Here is a 5,283-nt window from a genome sequence, read left to right as displayed (position 1 = left end):
ACTGAAGCTTGGTGAGGACTAACTGCTCTTGCTACATGTCCCATCCCATATTTCTTCCATTTCTTCATGATGGATTTAACATCAAGCCACTGGGGCGGTAGTGGCTCAGGAGGTAGGGGTTCCTCCTGTAACTAGAGGGTTGTTGGTTCAAGCCCCAGCTCCATCCCTCTCAAAAGCTGTGTCCTTGGGCAAAACACTGGTGGTCAGAGGGTACAGTGGCACCAGTGTAATAGCAGTAATGTGTGAAGCACTTTGGGGTCCTTGAACTAGATAAAGTGCAACACAAGTGCAGGCCGTTTCTTCTTCTAGAATTCTAGAATTGCGCCGCTCAAGGTGGCTGCATGTTGGAGTAGCTCTGTTCTATTCATTCTGAGATATTGCTTTTGGAAACTTTATTCCTCTTTTTTTCTGGATGTAAATCACTTTTTTTTTGGATGATTACTTCCTCTGGTATCGGATCCTGTGCAGCTGGAAGGATTTTTACTAAAGCCTTTTTACTTTTGGACATTTTGTTATGATGCGTAACCATGACAACATGTGTTAAATGCGAAGAACCCTGAACTCCAGTCATGGCCAAAACCAAGCAGACCGCTCATAAATCCACCGGAGGTAAAGCTCTCAGGAAGCAGTTCGCCACCAAAGCTGCCCGCAGGAGTGCTCCGACCACTGGCGGAGTGAAGAAGCCTCATCTCCACAGGCCCGGGACCGTAGTTCTCAGGGAGGTCCACCGAAACCGGAAGTCCACCAAGCAGCTCATCCAGAAGTTGCCCTTCTTCCAAGAGATCGCCCAGGACTTCAAGACCAACCTGCGCTTCCAGAGCTCGGCCATCATGGACCTCACTGGAGGCCAGCGAGGCTCACCTGGTGGGACTCTTTGAGGACACCAGGACCGAGGACAAATCGGGACAGACCGCTACAAGAGACCCTTCCTGCTCACAGCCATCAACTCTTTAACAAAACCAGGATTATGAGCTACAACAGCATTTAATTTCCCTTTTGGATTAATAAAGTATTTTTGAATTGAATTGAATTGTTTACTACAACTCAATGATGTTTAGGGCCTTGAAAATTCTTTTGTCCCTGACTTGACAGTAATCTTTTCCCCTGAGTTGAATAAGGACAGTCTTTTCCAAGGGGGCGAATATTTATGCAACCACATATTTTACAACAAATATTTTTTATTTCATTGTAGAAATTTAGTTTCACTTTGACACAGAAAATTTGTTTATACATTTTTGTAAAGAAGCCAATTTATAGTGATCACAACTGTTTTATGACAACAAGGGGGTGAATACTTTTAAAAGGCACTGTGTGTGAGCTAAACAGCTCTGTAGAATCTGTTTTAATTCGATTGATGACATATACTCATGAGCCCCACTCCCTCGTGTCCAAACCATGATCCTCTTTAGATGAAGTTGGAAAACGCTTTTCAGCTCTTGGCAGTAAAACCATAAATCTGTTTTGTTTTTTTTTCCATGTTAGGGCCTCATGTTCTCTAGTGGATTCAGGCTGCTGTCAGGAAGCCAGCATACTTTTTTTTTCTTCCTATTTATTTTACCAACACAAATATGTTCAAAAACTAATATAATCAAAATAGAACTGGGCAAGCCTTAAACATAGCTCCCATAATATGTAGTAGAGATGATGGAATTTATTTATTATTTTAATACTGTAGAAAAACTTCAGCTACTTTTAAATGCAATACAGTCAGGAAATTACCCACCGTTTTCTTAGGAAAGATGTCAAATGTGGAAGTTACTTTTCTTTAGAAGTGACTTAAAGCTTTTTTTTTTTAATATTTTTTTGTTGTGGTTTGATTTACTGCTGACATCAGCATCACTTCTTCAGTAAAACGCGCTCACTGTGTGGCGCAGGAGTGCTTCAATAAGTAATGTTTTCAAAGACAGGAGGATGCTCTGCATAGCTGTGAACTGGAGGTCAGCAGAGGTGAAGCACTTATGTTGATAAAAAAAAAGAGGGGGGGGGATTTCCATTCTAACTCATCTTTATCTTTAAAATGATTTCATCTTCTGTCATCAGCCTTTATTACACTGTCAGCTGGCACCACTTTGCAAGACGTTTGCTGTTCTTTCATATAATGTGTCAAATGTTCTGGGTATCAAAGGATGTTGATTCAGCTAACCGGTTTTATTTTCTCCTAAGAGAACTGGCCAAACCAGAAATACATGACTGGATTTACTAAACACCCAGGCAGCTTCTCTGAAATCATGAGGTTGGTTCACTGTCCAATGTGGTCAGTTATGCTCGTGTTTCTTCCTAAGAGTATTTGGTAGTGAGTGTTGGGGCCAACAGATCCACCCCCCAGGACATGAGGACGGCGCAAGGAAGAGCGGAGGCACAGACACCCTATGGCCCCTCAAGCCCGGAGTCCCAGGAGCCCCCTGCAGGGACAGCCGGACCCCACCCAAGAGGGCAGCAGATGCAAGTCCCAGGTGACTCCCACCAGCCACGATGCACAAGCCTTAGAGTGCCGCAGCGACGAGCCCACAGGCCCTGCCGGCAACCCACTATGCCAGAGCAGATCTGGCCATGGCATTCCACCCCCCAGCTGAGGCCCAACTGAGCTCGGGCACCCAGGCCCCAACAAGCAGCCACATACCCCGGCACCCAGCCCCAGACAAGAGCCACCCACAAACCGGCGGGCAGAGGCACCAACCACCGATAGGGGATGAGACAGGGGAAGATTGGGCCCCTCATTAAAATGTGGGGCCTAAGGTGATCCAGGAGAGGTGGCATCCCGTAACCCAACCTGACAGATAAACAGCCATACACAAACACAATCACACATTCCCACCCACAACCTCACATCCACTCACCCAACATAAATACAGACAAAAATGAACATAACACCTACTCACACCCCCATACACACTCTATACTTGCAGGTCCAGGTGATGTCATCCTAAGGGGCAGCCTATCCCTGGACCCAGGAGATGGTCCCCTTCTCTTTGGGATGGAGAAGAGCAGACAGCCCAACCCTCCGCCGTAGGGGCAAATTACAAATTTCAGATTACAGTTCCCTTGGGGTTTTGGTACATGGCAGCTCCGGTTCTGTCTGGAGGCAGGGTCTGGGGGTCTGTGTGGCTTCTGCGAGCTGGCTGGCCAGGATGGTTCTGGGTTGGGTGGTCTCAGCTTCTCTGTGGGTTCTGGTTTTCAATCCGTGGGCCTTCTGCCCCTTGCGGGCCTTGGTGTGAGTTTTCCCGGGGTGCTGCTGGTGGTCCGTGTCCAGGGTTGGGGGTTCTCGCTGTGCCCCTGTGGATGTATGGGGTTATGGAGGTGTCGCTATCTCTGTGGCATTGGCCAGGGGGCTGTTGCTTGGCCTGGCTTTATTGTTGCTGCCTGGCTGCCCTGAATGTTGGTGGTTCCGGGCCTGGGGTGTTGTTGACTCCTTCACAGTCTGGGCGGTGGTGGTCGGTTGCTTTCCCTCGGTGGTGTGATGGGTGTGGTGGTGCGTGGGGGGCTTTCCGGGCCCCTTGCCGCATGGTAGTCTCGGGTTTGTTTGTGGGGCAGTGTGTGTGCCTGCACGGGCTGGGTGCCTGCGTTTGGGTTAGCCCACAGATGTGGGTCTGGTGGGACTTGTTGGCTTCTTCGTGATGGAATGGGGTGTATGTCATTGTTTTGCTTGTCTAGCTGTGGCAGTGGTCGGGTGCTCGGCTGGGGGTTGGGGCGGACGGTGGAAGGGGTGGTGTGACGGGTCAGGGGCTGTTGCGCTGGTGATTCTGTACCTTGGGTCCTGGGTTGTCTGAGCGTGTTGGACAAGCACCCTCCTTGGGCTGGTTGATTCCTTCGTTGGGGTGGGGGTGCGCTCCTGGTTGCCGTGGTGCACTGTCTGTGGCTGTATGGATACTCCCGGCTGGCTGGTTGTCTTGTTGGAGTTCAGTGGCTTCTTTGGCCCGAGGGTTGGATGTTGGACCGGGGGTCGAGTCTGGGGATCGGGATGTTCCGGGGGCATGTTAGTACAAAGTTTGTATAGAAAAACAAAATAAATCCCAAATTACATAAACCAAAATTCTACAGAGCTGTATACTTCATTGGCATGATGTAAAAAGATGCCCTAAAAAGAGGTAGTTCTAAAGTGCTAGTGCTAAAGTACTGGTTTTAAAATGCTGGTGCCAAGCGCTGATTCTGAAGCACTAGTTCTAAAGCTTACAACCAACCTGACACACACTCCAAGTCACCTAGCAGCAGATGGACACGTGCCAGCTACATGAGAGCATATGGACCCAAAAAAAACAAACTACAAAAAGAAAGGAGAAGGTGAGAGCATAATAAAGCAACAGCAGTAATCTGCTGTAAAACAAAATGGCAATTAATAAAGTGCCTGCTGACAATAAAAACCAATACAAGGTGAAATAAAACATGTACCTTAACAAACAGTCACAATCCCACCAACAGTTGAACCCACACAGTCACTGTGGAAATCTGCTACACACTGGCATACATCCTAAGAAGCAAATATAAATCATCTTAATCAGACCAACATGACAGCAACCACATACAGAGCAGCACTAACGTCAATCTGCTGTTCAAAAGACACCAAATGTTACCTGCATTAGCACATCAACAGCCATAGGTGACTAATCAAAAACATCTATTTTACATTTACCAGTACAGATGTCCAACGTGATGAGCATGCAGCCAGCACTCAGCCAACAAAAGACTCTCCCAGACCTGCAGCCACACAGATAGATACCAAACAGCCAACGCCCCAGAAGATAAATTGCTTGGCATGCACACCTGGCACCCACATCCTAATGAGCCAACACTGCAAACCAAAAATGGAAGTGGGGCATGGGTGCTTTCATGGACCCAACATGCGTGGGAATTTACAATCACTCCTACATAAATATCATTTTAAGAACTGACAACCCACCCGGTTACATGCTTAACAGAGAATCGGAACAAAACCGAATCATTAAACTCAACAATCAATAACAAATGACCTAAATTTAAATGTACTACATTCCTTTGGTTTAGGGTTGACAGACCCACACCAACACATTTAGCTTCACCATTGTTACCCCCACCCCAGCCACCACACACACACACACACTGTTATGTTAAAACAGCAATTGATGTATTTGAGTGCATTACCATCCCCACCCAACTGGCACGCGCCTCACAGAAAATCAAGCGCACCCATCTCTCTCACTCAGGCCTTCAGGAGCTTATAAAGTAACTGGGCACACCTGTGTTCAGAATGTATCCTTCAAACAAAGAACTCAGCTTCAAGCTCCTGCAGAGACACCACTGGTATGAGTT

The 5,283-nt window shown here is 47.3% G+C and overlaps 1 long non-coding RNA gene and 1 pseudogene across 1 annotated transcript; one reads left to right on the top strand and one right to left on the bottom strand.

Moving 5' to 3' along the window:
- The first annotated feature begins 423 nt into the window (after positions 1–423).
- LOC119617493 lies at positions 424–879 on the top strand (annotated as a pseudogene).
- Positions 880–2,548: 1,669 nt separating this feature from the next.
- LOC112450135 lies at positions 2,549–5,049 on the bottom strand. The gene is made up of 3 exons (XR_003038687.2): positions 4,628–5,049; positions 4,387–4,465; positions 2,549–4,258 (listed from the first exon to the last, which is right to left on the bottom strand). It is a non-coding gene; the product is annotated as an uncharacterized LOC112450135 (long non-coding RNA).
- Positions 5,050–5,283: the final 234 nt, after the last annotated feature.

This window comes from Kryptolebias marmoratus, linkage group LG12 (assembly GCF_001649575.2).
Source record: "Kryptolebias marmoratus isolate JLee-2015 linkage group LG12, ASM164957v2, whole genome shotgun sequence".
NCBI classification, from domain to species: Eukaryota; Metazoa; Chordata; class Actinopteri; order Cyprinodontiformes; family Rivulidae; genus Kryptolebias; species Kryptolebias marmoratus.
The sequence above is the reverse complement of the archived record's forward strand: the minus strand, read 5'-3'. Positions and strand labels throughout refer to the sequence as shown.